This window comes from Jaculus jaculus, chromosome 8 (genome assembly GCF_020740685.1).
Source record: "Jaculus jaculus isolate mJacJac1 chromosome 8, mJacJac1.mat.Y.cur, whole genome shotgun sequence".
In the NCBI taxonomy this organism is placed as follows: Eukaryota; Metazoa; Chordata; class Mammalia; order Rodentia; family Dipodidae; genus Jaculus; species Jaculus jaculus.
Window position 1 is genome coordinate 132,819,070 of NC_059109.1, and position 14,712 is coordinate 132,833,781.

A 14,712-nucleotide genomic window follows, 5' to 3' on the forward strand; every position below is an offset into this window, starting at 1 on the left:
GGACTTTGGAATGTTAGGGACAGCCCCCCCTTGCCAGAGCTCAGCTCACTCTCCTGCTGCTGTCCCACCTGCTATGGCAGAGGTGACGTCAAGCCTCTGCTCATCCCAAGCTGTCCCCTGACATCCCCTCAAGACCGTAAGCCAAAATAAAAAGCTTTCCTCTCGTCAGCTACTTTGGGTCAGTGCTTGATCCCAGCAACAGGAAGGTAACAACCCCAAACCAAAGTCTCACACCTACATGAGAAATTAAGGTGCAAAGACCCAACAGCGTCCTCACAGATGCCAAGTCCAGGTCAGAACACTCTGTTAGTATTTATTTCGGGGGAAGCATAGACAGTATCACAATGAAATTAAGCCCAAATACAGTTACTTCAAAGATTAAATTCCAGGGCTGGAGAGATGGCTCGGCAGTTGAGCGCTTCTTGCACAAGCATGAGGGGCTGAGGGAGGCTGAGGCAGCTCAGTTTGATCCCCCAGGACCTACATAAATAGCTAGGCATGGCCACACATGCCTGTAACGCCAGTTTTCTGGGGCACATAGGCCATGATCATTGGGGCTTATGAGAACAGCAAGCTCTGGGAACAAGGAAACGGGCAGTGAGCTGTGGAGGAAGACACCAGAAGTTCTCCCCTGGCTGCCAGGCATGCACAGGGTGCTGCATTTACACATGCATGCATATGCCACACACACCACATCACACCTTCTACACACACACACACACACACACACACACACACTTACATTTTTTGGTGGTTGAAAATCTTTACCTTTATGAGCAATATATTCAGAATAAATAATAGTTTCTTCCATTAACTGGATTCCCAGCTGTCAGATGGTCTTTAGAGTAAAGGTAGTTGAAATAGAACTTAACAATTTTTGGCTTTCTCTGATCCACAGATTGAATTATTTCCATTTATCTTTTCATAGTACTGATATTTTCCATAGTGCTTAACGCTGCTTTAAAAACTTTTTTTTTTGTTCATTTTTTATTTATTTATTTGAGAGCGACAGACATAGAGAGAAAGACAGATAGAGGGAGAGAGAGAGAATGGGTGCACCAGGGCCTCCAGCCACTGCAAATGAACTCCAGACGCGTGCGCCCCCTTGTGCATCTGGCTAACGTGGGACCTGGGGAACCGAGCCTCGAACCGGGGTCCTTAGGCTTCACAGGCAAGCGCTTAACTGCTAAGCCATCTCTCCAGCCCAACTTTTTTTGTTTTATGTTTATTTATTTATTTGAAAGTGACAGACAGAGAAAGAGGCAGAGAGAGAAAGAGAGAGAGAGAGAGAGAGAGAGAGAGAGAGAGAGAGAAAGGGAGAGAATGGGCATGCCAGGGCCTCCAGCGACTGCAAACGAGCTCCAGACGTGTGTGACCCCTTGTGCATCTGGTTAACTTGGGTCCTGGGGAACTGAGCCTCCAACCAGGGTCCTTAGGCTTCACAGGCAACTGCTAAGCCATCTCTCCAGCCCTTAACGCTGCTTTTAATTACATATTTATGTGACCAAGTTTCATTCATCCATTGCATACTGAACACAGCTCTGCACCTAATGTTGCATCAGGCACTGGATTTACGGGTATGAATTAAACCTACTCACGTCACTGAGCTGAAAACTAGTGGCAGGTAGGCAACCAACAAATAATGAATAAACAAAATGAGCCACTTCAAGCGTGCAAGACCCAGGGTGACAAGTATGGAGCTTACACTAAGGGTTCATAGGTTCGAATCCTCCCTCTGCCCTTGTTACAGCTGCGAATCTTTGGGGGAGGTAATTAGGATCTCCATGTCTTATAAAACTAACAGAGCCTCCCTGGGTCCACACTGCAAAACCAACTAGAGCAAGCCGGCTCCATGCTGGCATGGTGCCGAGCACATGTGGCCTGCAACCCAATATGACCCTCTACAGGAAGTTTATCCCACCCTGGCCAGGATCCTCCAGGGTGATTTACACCCGCTTATGGAGATTTATTTATCATTTGTTATTTACTTATTAAGTTTAATTAAATTTATTAAATTATTTATTGTTTATTTATCAATTTATTTATTGAGATACCTGAGTGCTCAGGCACTTCCCCAGGTAAGAATGACCAGGATTTCAGGCCACTGCACAGAAAGAGAATGATGCTACCCAGCACTGCCGTGGTAAATCGTAGCAGTGGCATTGGGTGAGCGCTTGTCGTGAACAGAGAAGCTATTCTGAGAGCTTCACTCGCGGTGAAACTGATCTACTCATTCTAAGCCAGGCGTGGTGGCGCACACCTATAATCCCAGCTCTTGAGAGGCGGAGGTAGGAGGATCGCCATGAGTTCGAGGCTACCCTGAGACTACATAATGAATTCCAGGTCAACCAGGGCCTCAAAAAAACAAAAACAAAACCTGAAGCAAAAAATCTTAGTTACTCATTGTAACCACTCAGCAAGCTGTGGGAATATTGTTTTGCAGACAAGGGTTCTGAGGCACGTAGGCTAAGTGACTGGGTCAAGGTTTCCGTGGACTCATGCTTGTGCATTTGCACGCACAGAGCCCGTCCATCCTCAGGCACGCGCACAACGTCTCCATCTTACCTTAGGTTCTAACAGCATAAACACCACCATGTAACACTGGGCTCTCTCTCTCTCTCTCTCCCTCTCTCTGTCTCTAATAAATAAAAAGGTAAAATAGGGCTGGAGAGATGGCTTAGCGGTTAAGCGCTTGCCTGTGAAGCCTAAGGACCCGGTTCGAGGCTCAGTTCCCCAGGTCCCACGTTAGCCAGATGCACAAGGGGGCGCACGCGTCTGGAGTTCGTTTGCAGAGGCTGGAAGCCCTGGCTCGCCCATTCTCTCTCTCTCCCTCTATCTGTCTTTCTCTCTGTGTCGCTCTCAAATAAATAAATAAATAAATAATTTTAAAAAAAGGTAAAATAAAAAATCCAGAACATGCCTTTTTCTGAGACCAGCTGGAATCAGAAAACACTGCTTCTCGCCAGCAATACTTATGTGTTTATGAAATTGCCCCAGCCTGTCCATCCAATGTTTAAATCACAGATTTAAATGGAACCAAAGCAAAAGGTTTACTGCCACCTATTGGTGAAAATAAGTACAACAGCAATGAATTCATTCAGCCCAGGGGTTAGGTTCAAACAAATGCAAGGATAGAAGGTTGACAAGGACATATTCTGCTGGCAGATGGCAAAAGGGGAGGGAGTCTTCCAGTGCCCATGGTGTGGTAACTAATAAGTTAGTAAAGAGAGCCGTGCCTGACAGGTCTGGAGAGCTCGCCACGCGGCCCAGGGCTAATGTCTTTAGGTGGAACATGCTGAGACACAGTATGGGAATACCCGTTCTGAGTGCAGTCAGTCCCTGCCCACTGCCCATGCCACCTGTGGTAGCGTCCCCACAGTGGCCTGGAGACAAGAATCCACTGGCTCCCACGATCCTCTCACCCCACAGTCAGGTCAAGTTAGCCAGGGGTCTCTGCACGCAGCCCCCACAGCTGGGGCAGGATGCAGGTGGGTCACGAGAGGACCTCTGCGATGCTTGGCTGCGGCCCTGGGCCACCTCTGTGCGTCGTCACAGACACAGCGACTCATCAGGGCGCCACTCACGCTGGTGCTCCGGAGAGTCTGGAGAGAGAAATCCGGAACTCGTATTTTGAGCCAATGCTGCAGCGAGTCCCACACCTGGGCATCTGTAGAGAAGACTTGATTGGTGCCTCTCGTCCAGATCCCAGGAGTGAGGGTGTTCAGGCTTCCAGGGCTTTCATGCTAAAACCCAGGAAGTCCTGGGCGAGCCAGCATGCCTTGGGCACTCCCTCGCCACTCAAGGTCCCCACCCCAGGGCTCTTTCCAATGCCCATTGAACTAACGGGGAAAGTTAGGAACAGGCGTCTCAGACATTCAGTCTGTCTGGGGTGGCGTTTCCCCCAGCACTTCAAATGAAGGGAAATAAACCACGGAGTTTTTCAATGTCAACTTAATTGAACAATGAGGTAGTTTTTACTTAAAGATGTGAATGTGATTTAAGAGCGTCTTTTTTTTTTTTTCCTGAATAAGTGGTATTGTATTGTTTTGATCTTATTTGACACTAATTGCATTAGTCTACCATACGGCAGGAGGTTTTGTTTTTAAAATTGGACTTGTACCTTTATCTGGCTAAATGGGTATATTATGTCCACCAAACTGCCCTCTAAATATTTGTGTTTCTGTCCATATAATAATGCTACCTCTCACTTTTTAGTTAGAAAAGCTTCTCTTTTCAGATGGCGGTGTCCCCTGGGCTACGCAAACCTCACCAAAGTGCTGGAAGAGACAGGGGAGGGCTCAGCCCTAAGTGACACGTCTCTCTCACCCCTTCCACGGCTCAGGAACCATGGAAGAAGAGGTGGCAGAAAGACTGTAAGGGCCAAAGGAAGGGGAAGAGTGCTTACAATGCTGTCATCCAGACACAAAGTGACCATTACATTCATGACCTCATAATGACTGTCACTACCTACACAAGACCTGCATAATATGAGGGCAAAAAAGTAACATCAAACTGCAAGAGGAACGAGTTGGGAAGAAGCAGGAGTTCAGTAGAGGCTTGGGGGACAAAGCAGGGTGGTGGGAAGGGATTGTGATCAGGGACACTGTATAACGCATGCAGGTCGCCGACACAAAATTTTAAAAACTGGAACAGGACTTGGATTGGACTTCCAACACTGTGAACTCTGAAAAAGTAAATATCTATCATTTAACCCTCCCCCGCCCCAGGCTGCTCTGTGATATTTTTTTTTTTTTCTTCTTCTGCTATCATAGCCTGAACAGATTAACACAGTTCATCTCCTAGAAAGTAGGAGAAACTCAGCTTAACCCCGGAACCTGACTCCAGACTTAGAACGTTCTAATTTTCACTGTCTTTGACTGTAAGTTACATTGCAATTTTATTTGAATGTTTTATTATTTATTTATTTGACAGAGAAAGAGGGAGAGAGAGAGAGAGAGAGGGAGAGACAGAGAAAGAATGGGCGTGTCAGGGTCTCCAGCCACCCACTGCAAATGAACTCCAGACACATGCGCCACCTCATGCTGCTGGCTAACATGGGTCCTGGGGAATCAAACTTGGGTCCTTTGGCTTTGCAGGTAAACACCTTAACTGCTAAGCCAGCCCTCCAGCCCTACAATTTTATTTAATATTTACAGGTAATATGATTATAAAAGAACGCAGCATATAAAATGTTCACGGCAAGTCTATTTTTTTTGTGGTTAAAAACTTAAAGAGTGTAACTAGTCAGGGAGTGTGGTGTGGTTGGAAGTGAGGAAGGCAGAATGGAATGGCCACTGATAATTTTAAGGACTTAATACCAGGTTTGGCATGAGTCAGGCATATAATTATGTGAATGAGCACTGATTAATAACTAATATCATAACATTACTAATAAATGCGAGTTATCACCAGTACTATTTATTTCCCGTAGTAGTGTTATGATCTCAGCAGCTCTCTGTTCTGATTCATGTGGATTTGCAAACCTGGGTGTTCCGTGGGACGTCTTTCTTTGACACCCACACCAGTACCCTGTCCCCTTGTTTCTGCTACAGAGTAGCAGCGACCCTGCCTCCTGGAAACAGGGTCAACACACACACATGCACATACACACGCATACACACACACACATACACACACACACACAGTCAGCCCTGCCACAGGAAAAGAACATTCTGAAACTTCCTTGCCAGCAGGCATCTGAATGACTGAGTGGAAGGGGAGGTCCCAGACGGGTGGAATGGAGACAGGGCTAGTCCCCGAGTAAACAAGGAACACCTTCGATCAACGCGATGGAATGCAGGCAAACCATAGCTCCTCACCTCCCAGCCCAGAGTCATGCCAACATGGCCAGGCTGGCACACCTGGCAGAAGCAGTCTCAGCCCCCAGTGTAAGGTGAATGTGCGGGCGAGTCATGACAACTGCCCCACCTTGTTGAAACCCACCATCTTGACCTCTCTCCCTATGTGAACGCTGGTACGGGCTGTTTCTTTATTTAAAATTTTTTTTGGTTGATTTATATTTATTTATTTGAGAGTGACAGACAGAGAAAGAAGCAAGAGAGAGAGAGAGAGAGAGAGAGAGAGAGAGAGAGAGAGAGAGAGAGAGAGAGGATGTGCCAGGGCTTCCAGCCACTGCAGATGAATTCCAGATGCGTGCACCCCCTTGTGCATCTGGCTAATGTGGGTCCTGGGGAAGAATCGAGCCTCGAACCGGAGTCCTTAGGCTTCACAGGCAAGCGCTTAACCACTAAGCCATCTCTCCAGCCCACAGGCTGTTTCTTATTCCAGGGGCCTAGGGAGAGAAATCTGCCTTCATTGAACCCCTTACCCCGAGTCCTGGGTGGGACTCCTGGAATCCAGGGGAAGGTTTCTTATTACTGGAATGTTTGGTGATGGAGATCATGTAACTGGAAGCATCATTGTTTGTATAAATGGTGGCTAGTCCTAGAAGGCATATAGCTCATTTTTTTCCTTCCTTCCTACCTTCCTTCCTTTTTAAAAAAAAACATTTTATTTATTTATTTGAGACAGACAGAGAGAGAGAGAGAGAGAGAGAGAGAATGGGCACACCAGGGCATTTGGCCACTACAAACAAACTCCAGACACATGTGCCACCTTGTGCATCTAGCTTATGTGGGTTCTGGGGAATTGAACCTCAGTTGTTTGACTTTGCAGTCAAGTGCCTTAATCACTAAACCATCTCTCCTGCCCTCTCCCCCCACCTATTAGTTTTTATTTTGAAACAGGGTCTCACTGAGTTGTCTAGGCTGGCTTTGAGGTTGGGTTCTTCCTACCTCAACCTCCTTCCCCAGAGGCTACAATTCCAGATTCCCAGCCTGCAACATCAGGCCCAGTTTAGCTCACATGCAATCTGAGGACTGAGCCAAACATCTTTATGTTAAAGAAGGGAGCAGGTTACACTAACTGAAGGTGTTAGCATTAACTGCAGGAGTCCTAGTGTGGTGTTTTGAGTCAGGTGTCCCCCATAAACCCAGGTGTTCTGAATGCTAGGTTCCCAGCTGATGGAGATTTGGGAATTAACGCCTCCTGGAGGTGGTGTTTTGCTGGAGGCGGGCTTATGGGTGTGATAGCCAGTGTCCCCTTGCCAGTGTTTGGCACACTCTCCTGTTGCTGTGGTCCACCCTCTCTGTTCATGCCAGCATTTTCCCCTGCCATCACGGAGCTGCCCCTCGAGTCTGTAAGCCTAAATGAACCTTTTGTCCCCACAAGCTGCTCATGGTTGGGTGATTTCTGCCAGCAATGCGAACCTGACTGCGACATCTATGTACCGGTCAGGACTGGGGCAGACAAAGCCAGGGACAGGCGTTTGCAGACAGCCTCCTGGGGCCGGGCAGACGCTGGGGGCGCGGGAGGGGGTGGCCCCCTGTAGCTTGCTCCAGACATTCTCTCTTCTCACCCGTCCTGGCCGTGGCATTGCAGCCCCTTCCTCCTTTGTCTCTGCTACCCTTTCAAAGGCCACTGTGGTCTCTTCCACAGGTGAAGAACCCGAGGTTTGCCTCTGCGGTCCCTCCTGACGTGATCGGAGCTCCAGAAAGGCAGCCTGTCGCTTGAACCACATGCACACAGCCAGGCCTCGCTTCCCAAAGTCGAGAACACATATGCTACGGGGTGGCGGGCGGGGGATTTGAACCCTGGTCTGTGGGATGCAGCACAGGCCCTGACCTCTTTGCCGCATGTGCCGGGCTGAGGCGTGGGAGCTGCCAGTGCTGTGACAGACATGAAATCAGCCCGCGGGAGCAGACTGCCTGCGGGTCATCTCTGGAGTGCTGTCCGTCTGTCTGTCTGTCCCTCTCCCAGAGCATCGTTTAGAAACCCACCAGGACTAGTTGGCGTGCCCACTGCCTTCCCAGACGGATGTCCCTTTTCTGAAGGCTGTAGCCGGGAAGCCTGCCTTGGTGGTGCATGTCTGTCATCCCAGGACTCAGGGGGATGATGCAGGAGGATGGCCAATTTGAGGCCAGCCTGGTTACATAGTGAGATATTGTTTTCAAAAACAAAACAAAACAAAACAAAACAAAACAAAATTCAAAATGCTTTCAGGGTGTCACAGCCCAGCTTGGGAACTAGAAGTCCCCATAGTATGGAGTGTTGGTTTGGACCCCAGCTCCCCCTTAGGTTGAAAATGACTGCAGCATGCCTATTTCTCTCTTGTCTTTGTTTTGGAAAGAAATGTACAGCACACGGCTGATCAGATCACGGCAGGTCTGGAGCCAGGGTGAGGTGGGTGGCGCGCTGGCTCCAGGAACAAGGAATGCCAGAAACCTCAGTCCGCAGGATGGGTCAGGGTTTAACGCTTTTGTTTCCTTAAGAGTCTCACTGTGTGGTTTAGGCTGGAACTCGCTCTGTAGTCCCATGCTGGCCTCGAACTTCCAGCAATCCTCCCGCCACAGCCTCCCAGGTATTGGAATTGCAGAGGAAAGCCACCTTGCCTGGCTTTAACGCAATTTTTAAAAACCAAGGGCTGTGAAGCTTAAGGACCAAGGCTCAACTCTCCAGAACCCTATGTAAGCCAGATGCACGTGATGGCACATGCATCTGGAGTTCAACTTCAGTGGTTAGAGGCCCTGGTGCACCCTTCCTCTCTTCCTTTCTCATAAATAATAAATAACTAAATAAATAAATTGAATAAAACACAAAATGGATGCCACCATTGATCTTATTTTCTCTTCACGTAGCCCTGGCCAGCCTAGAACTTGCTATGTCAGCTTTCAGAGATCCTCCTGCCTCTGTGTCCTGAGTCACTGCACCACACTTTAACGTCATCTCGGTGGCTGGAGGTCTTTGGGGTTCCTTCAATGTTGCTCTCACTTCCTCTCCTTCTGAGCCTTCCATGGACCCCACAGCATCTCTCCTTGGGGCTTGAGAACCAGTTCTGCTCTTCTCCATCTGGCCTGTCTCTCCATTGGAAGATGGACATGACATAACACCCAGGACAAAACCGTAGCTTGAGCTCAGACCCTAGGAGTTCACAGGCATTGGTCCCCCGACCTCTCTGAGTTCAGTGCCGTGAAGATGCCCATTTCACAGACGAGGAAACTGAGGTCTACATGGCTGAAGGACCTGTCTCAGGAAACCCAGCCAGCCTGTGGACTGGGCCTGAGACCACCCTCTGTAATTGTCTAGGCATCATGCCCCCCTCCCCCGCCACCCTAGGCATGAGTGGCTCAGAAGGTGGCATAGATATCTGAGGATTTAAATCCGGCACCTACATCACTGGACAGTCTTGAGGGTCTGTCACCAAGACCCTTCCTGGAAAGAGTCATGCTCACAGGAGACACTCCCCAAGCCTTTCCCCAGCTCTCCTTAGCTCTTCAGACAACACCCTAGGCTCCGTCTCAGCGTGTTTGACCGTGGAAGATTCATGTCCTGATACTGTTCTGCAAATGACACCAGCATGCCCTCCTCGCACTGACTTGTCCCCACTGCCAACATCTGCGACGACCCTCAGTGGCCATACGCAAACCGCAGCTTTTTATTATGTCACTACAGACCCAGCCCTGCCCACAGGGCCACCCAGTCCTTGAAAAATGCAAAGCTTATTCAGAGTGCTACCTTTTGTCCATTTTGCAGATGGTAAAACCGAGCCCACACACTCAAGGCCACACACGGAATAGCAAGAGAGTCGGGATTAACTTCAACCCTTAGATCCCCCAGCCTCTCCACCACACACAACAGACCCTGAAGCAAGCTTCAAGAATCAGGGAGCAGTCACCTGTGAACGCCTGGTGGGAGAATCTTGGGTCCTCTGGTACCCCAGCAGCTGTCCTGTTCGGGGTCCGCTGTCTCCAGCTGGTGCTGCTCAGTGCTGGACTATGAGCCAGTACTGCTTCCTTGTTGGGAGCCTGTGGGCAGAGCACACAGAGCCAGCAAACACAGCCGGGAGGAGTCCCCCTCCCTCCCCGGAGGCCCTATGGAAACAGGTTTCCTGGACGCCATGCCTCACCTCCCAATAAAAACCGAGCGCCGGAATTCTCTTACTTCCCTGACTCCCCGGCCTCCAAGCATCTTGCCCCGTTCCCCTCACCCTTCGAGACGGCCCAGGTGGACCCTTCCCCATACACAGGGGTCATGGTCAGAGCAGGTTGAACGTGTTCTGCAAGATCTGCAGCCTTATCTGCCTTTTGCCAGCATTGAGTGCAGACAACCATCTCCACTGTGACAGGGCCACCAAGTCAGAAGGAGAAGAGTCCCCAGCTACTACACTGCCTGGTCCCATCAAGCCCCATTCCTAGAGAGCTCTGGACGCTGGGAAACCGCTCGACAGAGGCTTGACACCCCGAAGCAGAACACGATATTGGAAAGGGTGTTTGTCTTCTCTGCAGACCAGAAGTTACCCATGTATCTTCTATATCTGTCTGAGACAGGGTCTTCTGTACCTACGCTGGCCTTGAACTCATGATATAGCTGAGGGTGGCCTTGAATTTCCAACCCGCTCACCTCACTCCCCAGTGGCAGGGTTATAGGCATCCAAACCCAGTTTAGGCAATGCTGGGGCTTTGTCCGTGTTAGGCAAGCTCTTTAAAAACTGAGCTCCATCCCCAGCCCAACACAGCTGAGTTAACCCCTTTCATTCCAGCAAGGACATATGCCATGCAGGATAACCGTGTAAGTTAAAATATCTTAAAAGAAGACACAAAAGAAAGGTGGGTGGGGACACCTGGTGGAGGTGAGGTTAAAAACAAACATACAAACAAACAAACAAACAAAAAAATGTACGCCTGTGAGTTTACACACTTGTTAAGAAGGCTTCACAGGTCTGACTCTGAGCTTCCCAAGAGCACGTGCAGAAGGGAACCGGGTTATAGTCCTCAGCTTCCCAGGAAGCACTGGAGAGAAATGTAAACTGTCATTATTGTGGCTTCAGTCAATAGCACGCCCGCTAAGTGCGCACAGCAAGTATTTGCTGATCATCGGGCTATATAGAGTCCTATGCGTGTGTGTATATATGTGTATGTATACACATATATAGGACTGGGTGGAGTGAGGTGAATACACAGCAGGGTCTTGAGCCCTTGGTGGGACTTGTCACTGTGCGTGGAGTCCTTTCACATCAATGCCATCATAGAGTGCCAGTCTCATTAGAAAGTAACAGCCTGGCCAGCTGAAACACAGGGCCAGAAAAGCCCTTTGTTAGAAAGCACAGTTAGGGGGCTGGACGGATGCCTTTGCCTGCAAAGCCAAAGGACCCAGGTTCAATTCCCCAGGACCCACATAAGCCAGATGCACAAGGTGGCGCGTGCATCTGGAGTTCATTTGCAGTGGCTGGAGGCCCAGGCACACCCATTATCTCTCCCCCTCTTTCTCCCTGTCAAATAAATAAATTTAGAAATATGTTTTTTTAAAAAAGAAGGCACAGTTAGGGGTCTGGGGAGATGGCTCAGCAGTTAAGGACGCTTGTTTACAAAGCCTGCCAACCTGGGTTCAAGTCCCCAGTACCCACATAAGCCTGACACACAAGAAGCCCGGGCACACCCATACTCTTTCTTTCTGTGTCTCTCACATCTGGCAGGTCCTGGACATGCACATTTTACATTTAGCTTGCCTTTGACTATGAACTCCCAACACGCTGTGAAGAGACTCGTGAGCTGTGAACCGTGGAGCCATGAGCTGGGCTCGGAGCTATGAGCATCTGCATCTGCCCACCCTCGCATCGGGCGTCACGTCCCCCCGGCTGGGAGTTTTGCACCTGCTGTACAGGAGAGGACGAGGCTTGAGATGAGGGACTGAGGAGACAACCATACAGGTTGTGGCGGTAGCTCTTGCCCGGCGGACTGGAGCCTCCCGTCAAAGTGTTCACCAGTGGAGACAGGTGCACTGCTGAGGGCTGGTTTCTCATCACTACGCTGAGGCATTTTGCTTATAAAGAGAAAAGGTTGGGCTGAGGAGATGGCTCAGTGGATAAAATGTTTGCAGTGTGAGCGAGAATATCTGAGTTGGGATCCCTGGATCCCAAGTAAAGCTGGACCCTGCAGGCTGTGTCTGGAATCCCAGCATGCCCAGTGCAAGAAGAGAGGTGGAGACAGGAGAATCATCTGGAAGCTTGCAGGCCAGCCAGCAGCGGTGAGCAATGAGAGGCCCTGCAGCAAATAAAGTTCAAGGGAAGACTAACGACTGACTTGTTCCTCTGACCTCTCTGACCTCCACATGCACGCGTGCGTGCACGTGCACACACACACACACACACACACACACACACACAGAGGGGTCTAGTTTGCATCATGGTCTGGTGGTACCAGTCCAGGATAGGGTGGCTCCATTGCTTTGGGCAGAACACCACTGGGCAGTGGGAGTGTGATTTAGGCAAACTCCTCCCTCCCTACAGCAGGAAGCAGGGGAAGGGACAAGGGTCCCACTGTCCCCTCATGCCTTCCTAATGACCAATGAAACCCACGACACCTCCCAATAGCATCAGCCTGCGGAAGCAGCCTTTATCCTGTGCGTCTTCAAGGGACACCTATCCAAGCCACCATCCACGTGCCGTGTGGTTGGAGGACACCGTAGAGTGCAGACAACGAGTCCCCCGTTCTAAAAATACAGTGAAAAGCATGAAAAAAAGGAGGGTTTTCCCTTTCTTCATACTTTCTCTTGTTACTTGTCTGTGTGCATGGAAGCTCCCAATAAAACGTCTAAAAAGAGAATTTCAAGCCGGGTGTGGTGGTGCACGCCTTTAATCCCAGCACTCGGGAGGCAGAGGTAGGAGGATTGCTGTGAGTTCAAGGCCACCCTGAGATGACAGAGTTAATTCCAGGTCAGCCTGGACCAGAGTGAGACCCTACCTTGAAAAACCAAAAAAAAAAGAGAGAGAGAATTTCAAAATGGTGGCCGCAGAGCATTCAGTCAACTCCAGTGCCCTGGAGATGGCCCAGCAGTTAAGGGCGCTTGCTCACAAAGCCTGCCAACCTGGGTTCAAGCCTGCAGTACCCACATAAAGCCAGACACGCAGAGTGCGTGGAGGCAGCCACAAGCCTTCAAAAGCACGGACTTCCTGGTGGGGAATTTGCCTCCCAGCATGGACAGATCAGACATGGAGCTGAGCAGCTCTCTGCGTAGACTTGAGGTGCTCTTGATCACACCCCAGGCCTGATTCACCACTTAATCTTCTCGCCTGACGATCTCCACCCCTCCTCAAATATTGACAGACCCATGCAGCTGTCAGCTCCTGTCCTGAGAATCTGGATGGAGCTGGTTGCTGAGGGAAAAGTCACCAGGAATCCGACATCTCCCAAGACCTCCTCCGGGCCAGTCTCTGAGGGTCCTGCGCACATCCTGCTGTCCTCTGCGAAGACCCGGGCCTCCTCTCACCGAGAAGCTGGTTTCCATCACGGCGCTGGGGGGCCACGAGCCAGGCGTTGCAATATGGCCACACATACGGGACCCGAAGATGGAGGTCCACCTCCCGCCTGGCTGGGATGCTCAGCTCCTCTGCGGAGAGAGTAATCCTGGTGGACCCAAGCAGGCAAGCTCACTGGACAGAGAAGGGAGCAGCTTAGGAGATTCCCAACCAGGACGGCCACGCAATCATATAACTGGGCAAATCTCTCTGTGGGCTGGGAAGCACCTCTCATCTTGACTCCTGTCAAGATTAGCTTAGCTCAGGGCTGGGGAGATGGCTTAGCAGTTAAAGTGCCTGCCTGAGAAGCCTAAAGACCCATGTTCGACTCTCCAGATTTCATGTAAGCCAGATGTACACAGATGAGGCAAACACAAGGTTGCACATGCCTACTAGGTGGCACAAGCATTTGGAGTTCCATTGCAATGGCTGAAGCCCTGGCATGCCAGTTCTCTCTTTCTCTCACTTTTAATTTAGCTCATATATATGTACACACTCCAATCTGTCTTAACTTAGCTCATATATGTAAGCACTTAACTGTCATATGCCCGGCATGGTGGTCCACACCTGTGATCCCAGCACTCAAGGGGCTGAGGTAGAAAGCAAAGTCCAGCTCAGCCTGGACTACAGAGTAAGACTCTGTCTTAAATAAAACAAAATCTAGGGGCTGGAGAGATGGCTTAGTGGTTAAGGTGCATGCCTATGAAGCCCAAGGACCCAGGTTCAGTTCTTCAGGCCCCACATAAACCAGATGCGCAAGGGGCACATTTGTGTGGAGATTGTTAGCAGTGGCTAGAGGCCGGTGTGCCCATTCTACTCTCTCTCCCTCTCCCTGTCTCTAATAAATAAATAAAATTAAATCTTTAAAAAAAACTAACAAAACAAAACAAAGATAAAAGGAGAAGATAAAAGATAATGAGATAAATGAAATCACTCCAATCACCGTTAACATGTTTGATATTCATATTAAAAATATTTATTGGGTTAGGGAGATGGTTCAGTGGTTAAAGGCACTTGCATGCAAAGCCTGTGTCTTGGATTTGATTCCCCAGCACCCACATAAAGCCAGATGCACCAAGTGACACATGCATCTGGAGTAGGTTTGCAGTGGCAAGAAGTCCTGGATATATCCTCTCTCTCTCTCTCAAGAAATATAATAAAAATATTTTTTAAATTATTTAAAAATTTTATTTGTGTGTGTGTGTGTGTGTGTGTACATGCCAAGGCATGCAGAGGTCAAAGGACAATTGTCGGCTCCATCCTTTCTGGCCCGAGGTTTCTCTTGACCGCACTCTGCTGTTGCTCCTTCTGTTTTGCTTCTGAGAAATTCTGTGCCTTACATCTGAGGGCCTGACCTACTT

General features: G+C 49.4%; 1 protein-coding gene across 2 annotated transcripts in view; it reads right to left on the reverse strand.

The window, feature by feature from the left end:
• Nucleotides 1-10,017, reverse strand: part of Bcas1 (brain enriched myelin associated protein 1) — an 86,426-nt gene extending 76,409 nt beyond the window's left edge. For both annotated transcript variants that reach the window (XM_045156906.1, XM_004663794.2), the window contains exons 1-2: nucleotides 9,965-10,017; nucleotides 9,734-9,863 (exon numbers count right to left, since the gene is read on the reverse strand). The gene's annotated coding sequence lies outside the window, so the exon portion shown is untranslated. The remainder of the gene's footprint in view (nucleotides 1-9,733; nucleotides 9,864-9,964) is intronic.
• Nucleotides 10,018-14,712: the final 4,695 nt, after the last annotated feature.